At 44.2% G+C, this 21,724-nt stretch overlaps 1 protein-coding gene across 3 annotated transcripts in view; it reads left to right on the top strand.

Annotated features, from left to right (window-relative positions):
* The window catches only part of ABAT (4-aminobutyrate aminotransferase), a 499,792-nt gene that overhangs the window by 146,611 nt on the left and 331,457 nt on the right, over window positions 1-21,724 (top strand). Inside the window, exon 1 of one of the 3 annotated variants that reach the window (XM_085628335.1) lies at window positions 20,206-20,356. The exons of the other annotated variants lie outside the window; for them this stretch is intronic. The gene's annotated coding sequence lies outside the window, so the exon portion shown is untranslated. Of the gene's footprint in view, window positions 1-20,205; window positions 20,357-21,724 lie in introns of those variants that run through there. 3 annotated transcript variants of the gene reach the window in all.

Raw genomic sequence — 21,724 nt, 5'->3', positions numbered from 1 at the left:
TTAGCGCTCTAGTAGTTCTTTGGAACACTCTGGGAAGCTGCAGTAGAACACAAAGGAATCAACTGACAGTCTCTGCCCTTGTTGGATGTACATGTTTTACTGAGAATGTCAGACTTCATTCTCACATGACTGAGAAAGATAATGTGAATTTACAGAAAATAAGCTCTCAGTTTAGCCTTTAGATCACCTTCCAAACCTCTGTGGTAAAAGCATGAGAAAATATTTTTCTCTCAATCATGATATCCCAGCAGAAGGCTTTTTCACATGGTGAAATCACCTTAGAACATACCACAATTCCTAAAATGAGTATGGTACCATCAACAAATGATTTATAATGTAACTAAAGTCTTAAAACCTTCTATTAACTGCAATGCTTTTTAATGAGGTGCTATCATGTATATTGGTCCCAAGATGGCTGCCAACACTTCTTGGATGAAGTGCTGACAGCCAATCAGATCTCAGGATGAGATGTGTGGTTAGGCTCCGCCCACATATATATATGCTTTTAAATGCTATTTACTCAGGAAATACTGAACAGATTTACACCAGACCTGCAAAAGGCACTTCCTTGACCTTATGGCTACCTCTCTGCCAAATTTCAAGTAATTCTGTTCAGCCGTTCGGGCTGTAGCTGTGTCTAAAGGTCCTATGGAAAAATGCATGGGGAAAACGCGTTTTGGGACCCCCCTTTTTTCTCGGCCCCTGCTTGACGAATCCCCCCGAGACTTTCAGGGTACGAGCGGAGCGTAGCGCCCCACCTATTTTGAAAATTTCGCGAGGATTCGTCGACCGGCGCCATTGTTATTCCAAATAGAATGTTGCGGATTTCCTATGGAAACAGGGTCCTAACTATAACTACCTACTGGCGACCGCCAGTAGGTAATGTATGTGTGTGTATGTATATATTTATATATTTTTAAATAAGGCCAAAGAGGAAAGGGGAGCTCGGGTGCTGACGAAAGCTCCATTACATCTTTCCTGTTGTTGAAATCTGTTCGTGGCCCTGAAACTATCTCACTGCAGTTAAGCACCTGACTGACAGATATTTACTTTCTCAAATTTCGTTGGGACACTATCTGTACGATGATTTGCTTCCCTTTAGGTCAGTTTGATCCCCATGCCCTTTTAATTTGTCCTTGTGATGACCGTTCCCCCAGACCCTAATACACTTGGTCTTATTTTGTAAATACTATGAATTTCTACGGAGAAGATATTTATTACCACTTTTAAAAGAGCGGGGTTTCACTCAATTCCGACCTGCTTTTCTGTTCTCTGAAACAAAATAATGTGTGCCTAGTAACAACGATGCATATGTTAGGCCGGGGACTTTATCTCAAATGGATTTTTCTTGTTTATGATTTTTTTTTAAAGTGGATGAATTGATCTGGCTTGTGTTTAATAATGGTTTCTAACGTTTTATGTGTTCCTTTTTAACATGTGTTCTTATCTCATGATTATAACGTATAATCGAATAAAGATTAATATCAATCAATCAAAATATATATATATAATATTCATTCCCATCATGCCACTTCCAACTTCAAATACCGAAGAAACTCTGGCAAACAGGAAAAGCGGCACAGTCAGAAGTGTATACTCAGGTATATTTTTTCTTTTCTTTTTTCTTTAGCCAAGTGTATTGTGTTAGAAAACAGAGACCTACGCGTTTCGGCCGTAGCCTTCAACTGGGCCATAGAGTGTTATTACATAGAGTGTCTATTTAAAGGGCCATTGCCATAATTCCCATCACCTCTAATTAAAAACAACCAGACCGCTCACTTTATTCTAATTTGAAAAGTTCATAATTTCTTTTTATTCATGTACATCGTTTCAGACAATACTTTCACATTGTTTCCCAGGAATTTTGTCTCTGTCCCTCATTTTTTACCAGAGAGAACAGAGAAACAATTTCTGTATAGTACAGTATTCTTCCCTTCAATGTTCCCTACTGTTTTTTAATTTCCCAGCAGAACAGACTCATATATTTATATATGGTAACTCACAAAATGCTCATATATCCTAGCCCTTTCGTCAGTTGTGCGTGTACGGTGTGAGAACGTGAACACCTCAAGCACCAGGTTTCCACTCCAGTACAAATGGAAAACACCCACTCCAAAGTTGCCTGATATAATACTTTAATCCAACATAACGTGCAGGAAAAAGTGGAACTATACGATGCGTTTCGGTTCTCAGGTCATATGAACATGGCGGTTATCTGCTGAAAGGCATTGGAAATTTCTCATAACTTGTTTTATAACATCATTGATAACTTTACTGCAGCATTTGAAATTATATCACTGATGACAAAACTATGCATGACGAGGGTACGATTTATAGTTACTTTGGGCACAATTTATAGTTGTTAGAGATAACCATAACTGGTGAATTTCTGTGTTTTTTAGCTTAAAACATTGTTTCGTCACTGAAATTTTCACCTATCTATAACGTCACTTTAACCTTTGGCTGATTCAGTGAATATATACATATGGTAACTGTAATATGATAAAATATTGAAATCGTTGCCACCTATTTCCAGTTTCGGATTTTTTATGTATCGTGTTTATCCTTTGTCAGTTTTCTTGGAAAAGCTGTTGTTTTTTAAGTGCAGCTATCTATGGGCACTGACTGGAGATAGAATTTTAGGTTTTGTGTGACTTTCACGAATAAATTATTGGTAAAACAATGGACAATTTTAAGAGCCAGTGGATTTATGCAATTCTGTGGCTGCAGCGTTTACTGCATAGTTGTGAATGTACTACACTCGAGATATAATTTGCAAATGTTCACAAAAATATTGGGTGTAGCTAAAATGGATCAAAGTAATACTGCCAGAGAAGGTGTTGCATAATTTACATAACTTTGCAGCATTATTTGTTACTTCATGCCACATAGTCCTAGTAGCCTTGAAAATGGTAACGTTATGCAGAGTGGTTTTATGGGCTATCTTTACGATGAAACACATATTTCACATTAAGGATGTCCATTTCTTTTACTTTTCACTCACTACTGGGTGTTATCTTATTTGAAAGGCCAGACAGTTTTGGCAAACATGCAACATGTAGAAAGGGACATCATTCCAGGGAACAAATTTAAGGTTGGGCTTGCATATAGGCTGTGCCCGATGAACTGGCAGATCAGCGTGTGGGCCGATTTGTGGCTATTTGTGGGCCTGTTTTATGGCCTGCAGGGACGGTTTTTAGGTCTCGGCTAGCGAAGGCTGCGCTTGCGCAGTCTCGCTTGCGAGATTTAATGTTTTTCAGTAGTGGGGCTTGAACCTGCCCCTTTTCTCCATTGGCTGGCTTCCTAAACGAAGGCTAGCCATTGGAGGAATGGGGCGTCTGTCCATTTAAGACCCGTCTTTTTCGGATTCGGGGGCGTGTTTTTTAGTTTCTTTCTCTCCTCTGGAATGTAAACATTCCAGCCAATGGGAAGAGGAGAGAAAGAAAATCATGCCCCCGAATCCGAAAATGACGCTGCGTTTCTTCGAGGCATTTCTGCTTGACCTCGGAGAAAGATGGTTACAAAGTCGTCGAGCTCCTGCGGGGTCCGTGTCAGCAATGCCTTCTGCACGGAGAAGCTTGTGGAAACGTGCCTGCCACATAATTCAAACCGTCTCAAAGGGGCTGGTGCCGGGCCAGGCCTCTTGCAGAGCAGATGGTGAATTTGAATAGCAGAGCTCAGCCCTGCCTGCCCCCCTGATGGAGGTCTATTGACTCTGTTCCCCGCGCCCCCCGCAGTTCACCTCCAGCAGAGGCCTTTGCAGCTCCCAGGTTCCTGCAGAGACGTCATGCACACTGCAATCGTGTGTGTTGAATTATGGGCAGGATGAGGACAAAGGGGTGCTGAAAGTCACACTCGTGCACATACACACGTACAGCGGCGAGTGTGACACATTTGGCGACGACATCCGGTGAAATAAGCGCGGCTGCTGCTGCCCCCAAATACACTCAGCTTGTGATGAAACAGAGGGGGAGATGACCCCCCCCTCCTCACCCCTACAGGCTTCCCATCAGGGAGCTTCTAAGCGCCATGTGGTAAGCCCCGCCCTTCATTTGCATTTAGATAGCGACAACCAATGAGGAAGCCGGTGAGGATTTATAGTGCCATTAGGTCCTTTCATTCACAAACCCCTACAGTGCGTGCTCCGGAGGTCAATAGGGGAGGGAAAGGGGAGTGTCCCGTCCCCTCCGGTCACCTCCAGGCTGCCTGCCAGCTCAGAGGAGGGCTCGCAGAAACTTGAAGGCGATTTTGGGTGTTGTATGGGGTCTTCTGCAGCCATTGCGTCCCCTGGACTATGGAATAAGCACCAAGGCAGCAACATGAAGGTCAATGTGAGTACATGGTGTAGCATTTTTTATTACCATTTACTTCTGTTGATGTTAATATATATAGCGCCCGTCGCGCTTTCCAATCGCACCCTAGCGCTACACCTTCGATTTTATTAATTTAGTGTGGAATTTAAAGTTACGTATGCTGTGCCAGCTGTTAAGTGTCAAGAAGCAGTTCATTGTTCACTGTTCTACAACAATGTGCAAGTCAGTGTATATGTTTCTCAGTTGAGTTGCATAAAGGGGAACGCTCTTGCAGCCATCCATTGACGATGTGTGTATTTTTATTTTTAAGTATTATTATTTTATGTTTTCAGTTTAATCAGACTGAATTAGTTTTCCATTTAGGAAGATTCTTCCTACTCTGGCTGAAGTGCGCTGTTTCATTCTACCTGGGTTATTTCTGCTTCGACGCAACTTCGTGCATTAATTACAACGTCACCTTTAAAATGCAGGCGAAATGTTCATGGGGAATTTGATGCAACACATCGCGCTTTGAAAAATTAAGTGTGTCTCGCAATACAGTGGGTTCGCAAAGTGCTAATTTCTCAGACTAACGTTATCAGCACGAACTGATTCAGAGGGATGTGAATTGAACAGGTCTGTGGCGTGTGTCTGTTGGCGGCGTCTAGGAGTAGGTATGCGTGTGAAGTAAGGGACAAGCTTTGATTATATGCTATGAAAATGTGTATAGCGCTTCCTTCGCTTGGCGAGGCGCTGCAGCACTTTGCAGAAGGGGCAGTACGTTACTCTGCGTTGTCAGAGCTCCTTCCTCATTTACACTCACAAATGGGGGCTTTGTTTTGTGTTGCCAAGGCTAATACTAAGTTGTGTTGTTTCCCTGCCTTTGAAATACAGGATGTTACTACCTCCTGTCAGTTTCAGAATTAATGTCTTTCTTTTCTGGAGTGCTGTAAGAATTCTTAGAAAATATGCTTTTATTTGTATTTCTTTACATCAGCAAAGAGATGAAAAGACGGTACTGAAACTAACAAGACAGGAATCAGATGCAAAAAAAGTGCAGTTTAGAACTTCTGTGAAGTTTATGGTGCAGGGATAGCTTAGTGAGTTTAGTGGCACTGCCAAGAGTGTACATGCTATTTTTTATGTAATCTGCTTGAAAAAGATTCCAATATTACATTTGGGACGGTTAAGGCTCCCCATTAATCTCGTAGTGATGTTGGTGCAATATGGTACCTGCAAAGCCATTTGAATTATGCAACAGGAAAGGAGCCAATTATGTTGCAGGATTGACTAAATTATGGGGCACTACAAGGCACATTATGCATCATAATGCGGTGCATTTTGTGATGGTATTGCTTAATTAGTTTGTCATTTTTACATGTTAAAACTGCATGGACAAAGGTTGTACACCATTAGTACCAGTTTAACACTCGAGTACAGCCATAAGCAACAAAGAGACCAGTTAACATTTGAACAGGAGGTGAAGTGGGTGCCACTTCTGCTTTGGCTTCCAAGATCAATGTGTATGTGTCTAGATCTATGTGTGTGTGTGTGTGGCTCTCTATATGTGTGTGTGGTTCTGTATGTGGGTGTGTGGCTCTGTGCGTGTGTGTGTGTGTGTGTGGCTGTGTGTGTGTGGCTGTGTGTGTGTGTATGTGGCTCTGTGTATGTATGTGTTGCTCTGTGTGTGTGGCTGTGTGTGTGTGGCTCTGTGTGTGTGGCTCTGTGTGTGTGTGTGGGCGGCTCTGTGTGTGTGTGTGGATGGCTCTGTGTGTGGGTGGCTCTGTGTGTGTGTCGGTGGCTCTGTGTGTGTGTGGGAGGCTCTATGTGTGTGTGTGGGTGGCTCTGTGTGTGTGGCTCTGTGTGTGTGTGGGAGGCTCTATGTGTGTGTGGGTGGCTCTGTGTGTGTGGCTCTGTGTGTGTGGCTCTGTGTGTGTGGCTTTTTTTGTAGATGGCTCTGTGGGTGGCTCTATTTGTGTGTGGGTTGCTCTATGTGAGTGGCTCTGTGTGTGTGGGTGGCTCTGTGTGTGTGGGTGGCTTTGTGTGTGTGGCTCTGTGTGTGGGTGCAAATGCAATAGGTCTCGCATTTGAGAGTGATTAAGCTATTGACATTGTAAATAACAATGCCGTTTCTTTAACCTCTTCAATGCCCATGACGAGCTGGTCTCGTCATGGGCCGCGGTTGCGCTGTGCCCATGACGAGACCAGCTCGTCATAAACCCCGCCCGCTAATGAAACGGCCGGCACAGGGCGGGGAAAGGGGCGGGCACTGAAGGGGTTAAATGTTTTAAAAACAAAAACATAAACAAAAATAATGTCATGAGCAATGCCAATAGCTCTAACTTTAACAATGCCGAGACCATTGCATTGTAAATGCTTGTTACTATTGATTTCCCTGATATTACCACAGACATTTCCTACAGCAGGCTCACATGGATGCAGTTTTCCATACCTTGAAAAACACTTGCAAAAGCTTGTCTTTGCTAGTTCAAACCTGATCCAATTTGTAAACACGCGCCACTTTTTTAGCTATCAAATTCACTAATCGGGCCACTTGGGGCATATCCTATCTTTTCATGTGCAGAGTTCTCCGCCCTGAAAGTGGAGTCTCCGCACCGGTAAACTTTCTATTAACTCTGTGTTTATGAATATGTAGACAAGCCTAAACTTAAACTGAAGTGTACGTTTACTTTTGTGACTCCAGAGTGTTTACATTCTGGGTGGATTTCACAGCATTGTGGCATTTCTTTGATGAGAGTAGTCCCTGAGTCTCACAATCCGAAGCACTCACTCCCCAGTTGCTGTCTAATGAGGGAGATGGAAACATTGGAACCAGAAGGAACATTTTTTATGGATCTTTGCCTTTCTTGTGAAAAATTGTGCACTTTTGGGTAATCACTTTTTGAACATGTCTCTCTGCTCCCTTTATTTAACAGAGATAGGATGGTATAGTTACATGTAGAATTGGATATAATGAGGCCCTCCAATTTTGCCACAAGCTTGATAATTGCCTTTTACAGTTTAGAATGAAAAACGTTAATAAAAAGATATTATAAACATGCAGAGATATGAAAAACAAATCAAACTAAATTCTGGTAGTAAGTATATGATAAGCAAATACGACTGTAGCCCAAATATCAATATATTTTACCCATGGTGGAGAGAACACTCGGTCTCATAGTCCACTCCCTGGAATATGGTATAGTGAGAAAGTTATGACTCTTGATGCAAGGAACCCTTGACTATGGTGTTAGTACTCCTGCTTCAACAAACTCTTTGATGATAATCAAATCATACATTTATCCTTCCTATGCCTTTGTCCCCGTAATTGCCATTGTGTGCTAGAGGTGGGCAAGCCAAGCTGGTGCTAGATGCCTTGCTCATCTCAAGGGTCTTTTGGAACCTCGAGTCCAAAGCCAGCTAAACGTTATTGCGTCTGTGTGCCACCCACTGTCTAACCTCAGGTCTCAAGATTTAAATGTAAAACCAGAACGCTGTGCTCAGTTCTGACTTCCCCATTTGACCAAATGTGGTGATCCTGGCAACTTTTTTATTTCTCCATCTCCCTTTTTCTTTATTATCACATATGAGAGCACCTTGTAATAAATGAATTCAGGATGTACGCTGTACAAAATCTTCTCTTGTGTTTGGTTCATTAAACAATAATATTGTACCATGTGAGATAACAACCTAAGCCACCTAGGGGGTGCACATGACTTGCCCCTTGTTTTACCAATGTCATTGCTGTAAATGCTTGGGGAGGAACAGATGTTTCTAAATTCACGTTTGACATTTTTCAGTATTAATAAGTGCCTGTTAATGCAGAGATATAATCTGATGCCTAAGGGGAAACACTTCTGCATGTAAATGAAATACACTTTTTTGAATTATTAAGAGACTCTGTATTATTTTTCCATTTGTTGTGCGATTTCTTTAAAAATGGAGGGGCATATTATCAAGAAACGGCGTTACCGTTATCGTCGCTTTAGCGGCAGAAAACTGCCGCTAAAGCGGCAATAATGGGCTTGATAATATGCCCTTGAGAATTCCCATAGAAGCCCATGTTCTGGTGTCAACATGGGCTTCTATGGGAATTCTCTGCGGCATATTATCAAGCCCATTATCGCCGCTTTAGCGGCAGTTTTCTGCCGCTAAAGCGGCGATAATGTTAACGCCGTGCTTGATAATATGCCCCAAAGTTGTTCCCAAAGATAACAGGTACAAGAAACATTCTTTGTTTCTTTTTCTTTACTTCAGTTAACATGTAACTAAATGCTTGCCCGTTTGTTTCACTGTTTTCGGAATGTTAGTCCTCAGTCAAGTAAACGGTAGCCACGTGCTCCTGTCCTCCTCCTGGGGGACTGATGTAAAGGTCAGTGGGGCAACAAACGGCCCCAAGACCCTCTTCCCTGGAGTATAGCTTCTTTAACTTCTTTTGGTTAGTCAACCTTCCACTGCTCACTTCAATGAACTACTTTTTAATTTGTTTTCATCCCTCCACGAGTGCATGTGCTTTCTAGTCCTCTAACTTGTGTCCTGCTTTCAGTGGCGGCTGGCGTGGATTGGGGGTGGTGAGGCGGGGAAGGGGAGTATCGATGCGGGGGTGATGGGCATGGGAGGGGTGGGGAATAAATAAATAAGATAAAATTCACTTACCTCTCCGTCCGGCCTCCGTCCGGCCAAATTCAATGCAGCGTTGTGATTGGTCTGAGTGCTGTGGTTCGGTGCTCAAACAGGCAGTGGGAGCCTGGTGGGAAATATGCAACGTGCTCATGACTGTTTGGCCGGCCCAAGATGGCCTGCCAAACCATCATGCACACTTAAGTGCTCACCACTCCTCCCCGTGCTCTATGAGCTGCCTAGCCCCGCCCCGCAAAACTGCCTCAGCAGGGAAAAATAAAATGATAGCCACAGCGTGTTGTTATCATTTTATTTTTCCTTTTTTGCACTGCTGAAAGCATTGGGGTGACGCTCCCCCGCCTTGGCAGAGGAGCCGCCACTGCCTGTGTTCCTCCCTCAAATACGCCCACACGCACTTCGTGTTGCTCTCTCCTGTGTGCGCTGCTCTTTCTGTTGTGCTGCTCAACCCGCTCCCCACACTCCCCACCTCTATGTTGCTCTTACTGTGCTGCTTTGCCCGTCCTCCCCCACCCAGCATTATTTTTATTTTATCCCCTTCCTGTTTGTTCTCCTACTCCTCACTGCTGCAATTTCTACAAGCTGCACACTACAGGGCAGATTTACAAGCCCCTTGCGCCACTTTTGCGTCACTTTTCCCATGTTAAAAATGAAGCTAAAGTGGCGCAAGGGGCTTGTAAATCTGCCCCTACATTTCTTTGGCAGGCGCACGGTATCAAACTACACGGATCTCAGCAGTAAAACGGAAATGGTCGAAAGACTCAATTGAACATTCTTTCCTGTAAAGCGTCTGTGTGCTCTTCATTGGTTTCTTGGAGCTGCCCACCATCCCTGCCTCTTAATGATCGTTTTTTCAATTTTACACAAATGTCTCAATTTGATATTTGCGCTTTAAGGGTTACAGTGCACACAACATCTTAAGGAGTTTGGGGGCCCTGGGCCAAACATATTTTGGGGGCCCCTCTTCAGAACAGCTTTGAATTTATGATCCAATTTGAGCCTCTATTTCCCACGCCGTTTCCGCCTCTTCAGCTGCGTTAGCGATCCATTAGCCTATATATTCCCGATGTAAACGGACGTGCGCAGCTGACAGCATTAGGATTTAGTGTTTCCTGCCCTGCTACTAGGTTTTTAATACTTTTTAAATTGTATATGTGTGGCTGAATTACTCTGTGCTTTTAAACAATTTCTCCTACCTACGCGCACTTTCACTTTACTTTATTCTGCTTGCCTACACCTCCTTAGCTGCTCCGATTCGCATCTCGCTTTTTCTCCAGTCCTGGTCCGCCGCAACTGATACACCGATTGTGCAGAGGGCTGGGGCTAATGTCAGGCTCCTCACTTCCGCCCACGCAGTTTCCGCTTCCTCAGCTGCGTAAGCGATCCAGTTTGCATCATAGGCATTAGCCTATATATTCCTGATGCACGCCAAAGGCAAGCCCGTCTGCGCCTGTCAGCATCCCGTAGGCGTCCGGCACCAGCCATGCTGCCCAGTTCCTCTCCAGTGAGTTTATTCCTCTATATTACAATAGGGAAAAACTGCTTAGCCTTAGGCGGCTACCATTATGTCAGTGTACAGGGAGGTAGACTTTCGATGCAATAAGTGCAACTGGTCTCTCCTCCAGCCCAGGAAACTCGCACCCTAGATCCTCCCACTCAACAATAAGTGTAAAACCAATAAGAAAACAGAGGACTTAAAGGCCACCCTTTTAAATTGTCACTCTATGCAAAAGCATGAACCACACATTTATGACCTACTTTTAGACGAACAGCCTGATCTTTTATTTCTCTCTGAGACCTGTCTGTCTGAAGCCTCCAACTCTACTATCACCTTGGCTATCCCTACGGTTTATAAAATCCTTAGAAGGGACAGACCGAGTGGGAAGGGGGGCGGTGTAGCCTTAATTTACAATCAAAAACTAGACTGCTCTCCCACCCCGATGGAAAACATCGAGGGCGCAGAGTCCTTAGGCTTCACTGTACCTTATCCCCCCATCATATCACAGCTGGTTTTCTGATTTGCCGACCTCCTGGTGCAATTGGACATTTTATTACTACGCTTAATACAGCCACCACCTCCCTGGCCTTAAAACTGCCTTATTCTGGGAGATTTGAATATACATATGGACAATGGAAAAGACCCTCAAACAATTTCCTTGTTGGAGACGCTGCAGGCCTGCAACATGTTTCCATCTATTTCTTCAGCCACCCATGAGGAGGGCCATACCCTAGACCAAATCTTTCACAACTTTGACATATCAGTAAGCCTACCTCTTCCCATTACCTGGTCTGACCACCTCCTATTAAAATTCATCATTCCCAACTCTGCCACAACCCCTCGGGCTAACGCATGGCAGAGCGTCCCTAATTACAGAACGTTCCATAAAATATCCATCCCGATGTTAGCAGATGCCCTCGGTCGTTCCTCACCGGAGCAGTCTGGCTGCCCCGACTTGGACGCCCTCTCAATAGATTCATGGCTCCGTACCAACATTGGTGCAGCGGTACCTGTTGTTTCCCGCTCCTCAAAGTGGTCGGCCCCACCAGCTCCATGGTTTAACGATTCCCTCAGATCTAGCAAAAGAAATTGTAGAGAAATGGAACGGAAATGACGTAAATCCCATCTACCTGAGGATAGAAAGGTGTATAAAGACACCTTAAAAGCTCATTAAATTCTTGTGAAGGCAGCCAAGAAAAACTTCTTTCAAACCAAGATAGAAAATGCCCAAAATAAGAGTAGGGAAATCTTTAGCACAGTTAAATCCTTGACCGCCCGAATGCCGGCACAAAGTAAGGGCCATGCACGGAAGAATGGTCTAAGCAAATAGCTAAATTCTTCCACAAAAAGATCTCCGTGATCCAACAAGCCTTCGCTAACATCTCAGAGGGAGAACTGACCTTCTAATAGCAAATTTCACCTCTTGGATTCTGCATCTTTACTAGCTTCCCCCGAGTCTCAGCTTGAAGAGTCACTGACCCTTCTCCAAAGCATTAAGTCTGGCTCTCCTACCGACCCAGGTCCAGCGAATATCCTGAACCTATTAGCTCCCACCATAAACCCCACGTTAAACCAGCTCTTTAATGCTTCCTTCTCTCTCTCCTCAGTCAACATGCCGAAATTATGGAAGAATGCTAAGATTCTTCCCAGATAAAAAACGCTAACGCCAAACCGACGGACCCTGCCAACTAGAGGCCAATCTCCCTTCTTCCGGCCCTCGCCAAAGTATTAGAGAAGCATGTAAACAAGGCCCTCCAAAAACACATTGAAGATGTGAAGCTCCTTTATGAGTCCTAATCCAATTTTAGGGCTACAGTATGGAGTCCGCTCTTCTGGAAGTGACTGAATTTCACAATGGTAAGCTGGACCAGGGAGGCAAGGCTTTTCTGATACTGCTCGATCTGTTGGCGGCCTTCAATACGTTCCCACATAAGAGGCTCCTGGAGAGACTTGCTAACATCGGCCTGGGGGGACCGCCTTAACATGGATGTCATCCTTCTTGGCAAATTGATCTCAGGACATCTGGCTCCCCCTTTCTCATCCCCAGTTCTGGCCATGAATGTAGATGTCCCTCAGGGCTCTATTCTCAGTCCTATCTTTTTTAACCTCTTGAGTGCCCATGACGAGATGGTCTCGTCATGGGCCGCGGTTGCGCTGTGCCCATGACGAGACTATCTCGTCATGAACCCCGCCCGCTAATGAAAGGGCCGGCACAGGGCGGGGAAAGGGCGGGGCACTCAAGGGGTTAATATATATCTATCCCCCCTTGCATTTCTAGTAGAGGAAGAGGGCGCCAAAATTGTTTCCTAAGCTGATGACACTCAGCTGATTTTTACATGTGAAAATGGAACCGACTTTGACGGGGCAATGATTAGGTCTTGCCTCACAAAGGTTTTTAACTGGCTTAAGATTAATCAGCTGAAGTGCAATCCTGACAAAACTAAAGTTGTTTTCTTTGGTAATCCAGAAACACCTGACTGGAGCTCTTGGTGGCCGAAAGATCTGCGCCCCGCCCGCATAAAAGGAGAAAGTCAAAAACTTAGGAATTGTCATAGACAAGACACTCTCCATGCGCTTTCGAATCCAAAATCTAACTTGCGCTTGCTTTGGCATACTCCGGATGCAAAAAAAAATCCTGCCACTGTTACTGCTCGAGAGCAGAAAGATCGCGGTGCAGGCTCTGGTGAGATCAAATCTTGACTATGTCAACAGCTTGCACATCGGGCTTCCCAAATCCCTTATCCAGAGCCTACAAGTGGTACAAAACGCGGCGGCCAGAGCCATCCTGAGACCTAAACCCAGATCTAGTATGACCCCTATTCTTAAGTCTCTACGCTGGCTCCGCATAAAAGAACGGATCGACTTCAAAGCGATGACCATCTTCTTTAAAGCTTTCCACGGCTTAGGAGCCGGCTACCTAAATAAGCGTGTTAATCGCTATACAACATCTAGACCCCTAAGATCTTCCAATGCCAACCTGGCCATCGTGCCTGAAACATGCTGTGCCTGCACTGGAACTAGATCCCTTGGCTTTCTTGGTGCAAAATTGTGGAATAGACTCCCTGAGTCTCTGAGACTAACCACAGACCTACTCTCTTTCAGGAAGAACTTAAAAACCTGTTTTTTTAATAACTGATGGGTCTTTTACGTATGTTCTCCCCCCGCTGTCACGCGCCAGGAGACTCTAGTCTGAGTAGCTGCGTGCTTAATTAAATACACTATTTCATTTCATTAGGTCCCTGACAGTGCAATGGAACACTCGTCCAAATTCTAAAGGACTTATTTATGAGGCCTTGCATCACTTTTATGCCGCCAATGTGTCACTTTTTGTGACGCACCGGCAGCGTTAAAAATGTGCCATGTTGCGCTCTATTTACAAAGTGACGCATCTAGGCAGATGCGTCACTTTGTAAACCCCTGCACCACATTATACCTGCGCCAGGTATAATTTATGCAGGGTGGGTGTTCCCCCGCAAAAAAATTCTTAGAAGTGGCGCATTGAAATCTATGACAACTCAGTGCGCCACTTCTAGGGCGCCATTGCTTCAATATCTTACACCTGCCTCACAGCAGGCATAAGACTGATGCAGGCCCTTTCACATGGGGCTTGCCCCATGTGATAGGACACATTGCTGGAGTTGTGTATTTTCAGACACACCCCAGCAATGCATCACTTTTGCGCCTACATATACGTCAGAAATACTGACGTATCTGTAACTCCTTGCGACATCATGCATCATACAGTAAATATAACGCATCCATCATGTCGCAAGGAAGGCGCACTAAGAAGTGATGCATCCCTGTTTTCACACAGCGATGCATCAGTTCTCATAAATAAGGCCATAAATGTGTTTACATCTAATATTCAGGGATAGTTATGTGTGCTTTCAATATTGTAACACAGCAGTAGCTCACCAATATTACTGCAAATAATCTCTGTGACGTCCTCCCATTTCTTATATGTTAGGCCTCATTTTGATCTAAAAGAAACTTTTTTTATGTATATTGCATGAAACATAATCACAACATTTCTCTGCAAAATGGCTGTACTAGACTCACACATCAGGTACACAAAAAATAAATTAAAGGAAAACAGTATTTAAAACAATCTGTTAAAGAAATATTCAAGGTCATTAGGGCAAAACTCTGGAGAACGGAGCTGACTCTGTCAGGGGGCCCCCTGAAAGGCTGGGGCCCTGGGCCAGAGCCCACTTTGCCCATGCATTAAAACGTCTCTGTGCACACTCATGAGCATAATGAAGACCAAATCTAAAAAAGTCTATACTTTCTCTTTTTGTGACACTATCTGTCAACACACATACTTTAAAACACTGATTCAAATACTGATTGTCACAAACGTAAATTCACCCTCACAAATATGCAGTTACTCAAAAAAACTGTCCGCATTTATTTGCAGAATCACATCATCACTTTACAATATAAACACACTTACATCTACTACAATTAATGCAACTAATAAAACATAAAATCACAAAAACAGATCAACATTCGCATTTTAAATGCAAGATGTGTTGGCTTTGCCAATTCTTGTTTAAAGTCGAGGGCTACTGCTCCTGTGGGTTAATGGCAACCGGCAACAAACATGAGAGAAAGACACAGGAAAGTAAGATGCCTGAAGGGAGCAGGGGCAGGTATGCACATTTTTACCAGGGAAGCTTTTGGTTCCTGGAAGTAAGGTATGATTCAAATATGGAGTATATTAGCTCGAAGTCCTGATTAGTAGTGGGAAATGTGCAAAAAGGGACCTTGGCAAGGGGCAGGGAGTGGGACCAGAGTGCCTACTAGCTTAAGACATTGGTGCACTGTGCGCTGGAGTCCTTCTGTGATGGTGGCACCACTTGCGGTATCACTTCCAGCTATAGTGCACTCCCTTCGTATGCACTGGTCCACTTCACAGTCAGTGATTAGCATTACAATCATCTCGTTGATAGTATATACGCGATTTTGCAAAGAACCCATCACCCACTTCCTGTGACTGCTTATAGTCTTTTTATGCGGAATACGCGGGACCACCTTGCATCTCTGTGGACTAATCCGTACTGTAATATTTTTGAGCAGAATAAATGTAGCCTTTTTTCAGCTTTATATTGAGCGAATTTGACCCGAAGCGTTTTTGAGAGCTTTACATGAGCATCAGTTACATTATATAAAGTCACATTCATTTTTCTTAATTTTTAGGCACAGGGAGATTAAGTGATTTGCTCAGAATCACAGGATGTTGAGTGAGCCAAAGCTGAGACTTGAAGTTGTTTCCCCAGTTTCAAAGTCTGCAGCTCTGGCCATTACACCACACCCTCTCCTCAGAGGAGAGGAAGCCAGTTAAGAACTCACTTGTGACATTTTACTTGGTAACCTTGTATTAGGTGGTCTGTGCATATTACTCTAGTGTTTGAGGTGAGGCCTTGTCTGTGGTGGTGGGTGGTGAGGGATGGTAGAAAGTGGCAGAATGAAGCATTTGGGGGATGGTTTGAGCAGAGCATTATGGTGAGGTTTTAGAGGGAGGGGGAGGGTTGATGCAGCAAGGCAATGGAAGGAGGTGGAGAGGTTTAGAGAGACAGGAGATGCATTACAGTTTCAATATGAAACAAGCATTTGCAATGCAATAGGTCTCATTTGTTAATGTTAGAGCTGTTGGCGTTAAAAATAACAATGTTATATTTGCAGTAGATTTATTATATTTACATAGTACTATTGCCAATGGTATAAAAAAGAAAAAAGTAAAAAACATTGTCATTTTCAATGCCAACAGCTCTAACTTTAACAAATGTGAGACGTATTGCGTTGGAAATGCGATCGGTCTCACATTTGTTGGAGTTAGTTATTGGCATTATAAATGGCAATGTTTTTTGCTTAGCCATGTTGCAGGGTGCGTTACCATATGTGGCCAAAAGAGGTCCCATCATGGGACCTCTTTTGGACACCTATGGTACTGCACCCTGCAAAGTTGGAGTAATTGGCATTATAATTACCAATGTTTTTTACCTAGCCATGTTGCAGGGTGCTCTACCATATGTAGCCAAAAGAGGTTCCATGGGACCTCTTTTGATCACATATAGTACTGTACCCTGCAATGTTGGAATTATTGGCATTATAAATGCCAATATTGTTTACCTAGCCATGTTGCAGGGTGCAGTACCATATGTGGCCAAAAGAGGTCCCAAGGGACCTCTTTTGGCCACATATGGTACTGCATCCTGCAGAAGATATGTTAGATCCACCCTACCCATAATGCATTACATGCAAGACTGTATCACAAGTACATCCAAATAGCTATGTCCATGTACACAATTAGTAGCTTTGAAATGTGACAAAAGATTTATTATATTAATCCCCAATTAGGCTATTCTCTGTGTGGAACTGATGAAGGGAAATTTATAGAAGGTCTCATATAAATATGAGATGTGCTAGTGAATAAAGTAACCTCTGCAAGCCTTGCTTAGGACCAAGCGTGTGTCCTGCTTGCAGCCCTTTGAGAAAAAAGTGTGCAGAAGCTGTAATTAAAACCTAGGGAGTAACATCACCTGTAACAAACAGGTGTCCTCATGGTAGGTCACAAGAAGAGACAAGGTGGTACTAAGGATTGACTATTAAGCCTATTGGCCAATGAAAAGCCACCATTTACAAAGGACAGGAACAGGAGCCAATTAAAAAGATGGGTGGAAAGTGGGCGGAGCTTTATGCCCATATCCTGAATACAGCATGTCTCGAAGAGACAGAACAAGCACTGCCTAGGAGAGACCTAAAACTCTGGTTCCTATGGAATCACCTCTGCACAGCTCTGAGTCATGTTCATAGTTTGCAGGGCTGCCCAAGAAGCATCCTACCCAGGATGTTCTGCAGATCCCAGTGCACTCCAGGGAATGGCGCACACGTGGGTGGGGGGTACACAGGGTGCTGGCTAAGTATCAAAGAGAAATGGGAGTAACATGCAACAAGAAGCATAGGGGTGGAAGAAAGGAGGCTCACATGACAGCATTCCCTCTCTCCTTGCCACTTTGGGGCTGACCACGAAGAACAGTGGGGACCAGTTATGAACAGTAAAAGCCTTGTAGACGGGGGCAGAAGAAATTGGCACACAGATGGTAAAACAGGAAACATGCAAGGGAAGGCGTAATGAAACACTAGTAAGCCCAGTGGCGTAGCAATAGCCCCCGCAGTGCGGGTGAGCCCTAGCTACAGGGTCCCCCCTCCGGCACTTGTCACGGGCACGCCTGAGAGCTTCTGACTGGGTCCAGTGTGTGAGGGGCGTGGTCCCTGCACTTTTTCAGGTGTCCCCCCTCAAGTTTCATTACGCCACAGAGCAAGCTTAAGCCATGTCTGCTCTGTCTGCTGGTGTCTACTTGACGCTTGCGCCACTCACAGAATTTCTGGCACAACAACCTTGCGTCGAAGGGTCCAGTACAACTGCAAGAAGGCAAAAGAAATGTACAGGATAGAAACGCTCCTACATTTAAGTAGATTGGCACTTCTTAATTAATGCATTGGAATTGAAGCACCTATTTTATTTGTTACTGTAATATAAGGCATCTGTGTTAAAAATTCATCAGCAACTTCCATGTGAGGAGCGGATCTCCAGATAAACTACAATAAATGCACACTACTATTCCAAAACACATAAAAATGATGCCACTACCAGGGTTTTAAGTGGGATGAAAAAACTGAGGGGTCTCTCAAAGGGAGTGGTCTATGTAATTAAGGGCGTGGCTTAAAAAAATGATGCTGCGGAAAGGTCACTTCGATATGAAGGTTCATTGCCTGCGAATTTCAGCATTTGCGATCGCAATTTACCTTGAATCATCTGGCCCATAATGCTAAGTGGCAGGGCCAACTTTCTTCTTGGCGACTCAAACAGTCTCAAACTCATTCGACACATACACCGACTATGTGAATATGGATGTGTTAAATTATTACATTTTGTGTTGAAAATGTTCCATTTTAGAGGAAAAATTGAAACCGATCAAAGAACAGTTAAGATGTATTGAAAGCAGCATGATGGATATTTTCATTAAGATGTCAGCCCTTGGGAGGGCCCTGACCCGTCATCAGTAACAACTAATACAGCTATTAGCAACATGGCGGACACTATAAGCCAGATTATTGCAAGCAATAGAGTCACAGCTTCTGGAGGCACCCAGGAGTTACCCAAGGATACCATCAGACCAGGCCCATCCGGGCCAGAGGCCGGTCCTTGGCGTTTGGGTCATATGGACACGTGGAACACTAGATTACCGGGGCCAGTATCGCTGAACACGCCTAAACTGGAACTCCTTCTAACCAGTCATGGCTCCTCCGCTGAGGCGGAGGCGCATCGTCCACTGCGCTTTGCAGTGTAAAAAAAGGAAAATTAAAATGATAATAACTTGAGGTTATTATCATTTTAGTTTTCCCCATTGTGGCGTCTTTGTGGGGCAGGACTGCTCTCAGAGGAGTGGTTTGCACTCCCTATGTGAGCATGAGTGCTTGGCCGGCCTTCTCCGGCCGCCCACAACAATCATGCGCACATACAGTGTTCTCCATGCAGGCTGCATTACCGCCTGCATGAAGAACATACCCACCCCCCCAGCCCCTGGCAACTCGCCGTGTCACAGCGCTCAGACCAATCACAATGCTGCATTGCAGCATTGTGATTGGCTGCAGGGAGCCTGGGAGCCCTGGTGCTTCTTGTCTCCCCCAAGAAGCCAGGAAGAGAATGTAGGAGAGGCGGCGGCTGGCCAGCCGGTAGGTAACTGATATTTTTTTTAACCCACCCTCCCACCGCCCCTTCCCCCCCACCCCACCCTACTGCTGTTTCCAGGTAGCAGTCTCCACTGGTTCTAACCCAAGCAAAGACCTATTAGACCCACCACCTGCATCCTGCCCCTATGTTTTAGTGTTGGCAGGAGTTCCCGCTCTTAGGGAATTTCAAACAGAATCATGGGTGGAGTCACGTAATAAAAGTGTCGGGTGGGGTACCAAGTACAAACATCTCAACCCAATGAGCATACCTCAGATAATAATGCTGCGATGGGTGGGTCGTGCGTAGAGTTTGTATTTTCCACACTCTTCCTTTTGAAAGGACAGATCTCCTTTTAAATCTGAAGATCCCATGATCTATCTCTTGCTTTGTTGCTCCACCTTCATCCAACGAAGGTCTCCAGACTATGTAGTCCTTTCTGGCCTATTCTCAAACCTGCAATTTTCAACGTTAAATTGTGTGAATCAAAAAGCCCAAAATCCATTAGTTTCGTAAATATTGCAACAAACCAGCAGCATTTGCATGATTGCGGTATGGGCTGCAAAGAATTAAACGCTCGCCCCTTCCGTCTGTGGCTATCTGCAGGTCACGAGTTTAAAGCTGACTCGGCCTTCCATCCTCTCGATGTCGACAAATTGAGCACCATTACGTAAGTAACTTCGTGTGCACGCGGCAAGCAAGGGGTACTGAAAGGAGCCGGAACATATGTACGAAAGCATTTTCCCACAGATGATACATCTGGCCCAAAATGTGTTGTACCCACTTTCTTTTGGTTTGACAAAGCCTGTGGCTCCGCTTGTTTTTACTATACCTACATACACGCCAATCTCTCCAATGTGGTGGTACAAATAAAGCTACATTTCATGTCATTGGCAGTCATACGAGCATTCCCTTGGCTTGGCGCCAAGCCTGGTGTTTGACGTGTGCTGTGCTTTATGAGGGGCGTTTGGCCTTGAATCAGATTGCGTCATTCAGAATTGCTGAGGCTGCACGGTACCGTTTCAAAGTGCGGCTCTCGAGCCATTCCGCGTATTTCTGTGACAGGATTGCAGCCCCGCCTCCCACCGAGCCTGCGCAGCACTATTACTTAACCTCCCCAGCCTCCTATGGCTTCCGGGGCTAAACGCGCGCGCCTGTGCCAAGACGCCCTTTTAATGCGTGCCCTTTGATGAGGTAAGATGCTGCTTAAATCATGCACACTTCTATTTGCTTTTATTTTTTAATTTATACTCTGCTTTGTGTTCTGTAGTGTGACAAGCTTTGTAGTCGCTTAGAGGCCCCGCACTATTGACTTTGCACACCCATGGCTCAAGTATACACTCCCATTCACACATTTGCAAAAACAGGTGCGTATGTTTCCCAGGGCTATGAGTCCGGAGTTGTTTCTTCCATCGCCCCCCCCCCCCCCTAAAAATAAAATGAAAAATGTTACTATGTAGGCACGACTGAAGCCTGTCTCTCAGAAGTACATCTGTAATGTCAGGTGCAGTGTGTCCGCACCACAGCTGCACATGGACCCCAGTACACTCAAATCCAGCCTCTGGCGCTCATGGTACTGACAAATTGTGTGCGCTTTCCGCATTTCTGTTTATCCAGTATGTAAATTTGTAAAGTCATTTTAAAATGGATGTTCGGAATGTTTATTAGTCCGTGGGTTTAAATAATCCGGTAATTGCATTCAATCACTAGTGAATGAAATTTGTGAATCAATTTCCACTAATGACTTTTGAACAAATTTTAGCTGTACTTTGGGTTGCTTACACAGGGGTCGACACAGAGCGTTTGGGAGTATGGGAAGCCATACAACAGGAAAATGCTGTTACTTAATATTGTATTCCTTAGTGAATTTGCCCACTCCCTATTAAAAAAAGCAGAGTTCCTGTTTCTATTTGTACTAATTGTATATGATATTCCCTGAAGGTCCCCATTTTATTACCATTTCAGATGCAATGAGGCCAGTTCGCAAAGGGGTGTAGGGGTATGTGAGAGTGTCACAGAAGGACTACCTACTGTGCATACTTCAAAATGCTTTTGTGAACAAGTCCCAATATTTTTTTTTTATAAAGATCGAATTACCGTGGTCTAGTCAAATCATCTTTGTTTTCTTTCTGAATTCAGTCTCAAAGGAATCTTTTTCAAGTCCATTCAAATAAATCATGGTTTTCTCAAATGTTTACAAATTGATTTATGAACGTTGTGATTTATTTACAATGACTAAAAGCATTTCAGTGTCACAATTTCCTTTCTTCAGTAGTTAACTAATTTGTATTCAATTGGGGTGCAAAAGATAAATCGAGGGACAATAGAACATGCTAAAGAGCACAAGTCAGTCTGACCCTTCGACGTATAACATAATCACTGTAGTTTATCATTTTCTTTTAAACTGGTCTCCCAGTTCAACGCGTCTGTGTATGCTGAGTTGGGTTCCTGATTCCATAATAGTTTCCTTTTTTCCCACAGATTTTTAAAATACCCCAAATCCCTCGCTGAATTCTATTCTAATATAGTCTGTGCTCCTAAACTGTTACAGTTCTTGGGTTC

Source organism: Triturus cristatus, chromosome 10 (assembly GCF_964204655.1).
Source record: "Triturus cristatus chromosome 10, aTriCri1.1, whole genome shotgun sequence".
Taxonomy (NCBI): domain Eukaryota; kingdom Metazoa; phylum Chordata; class Amphibia; order Caudata; family Salamandridae; genus Triturus; species Triturus cristatus.
Note: the sequence above shows the minus strand (reverse complement) of the source record. Positions and strands in the feature narration are given on the sequence as shown.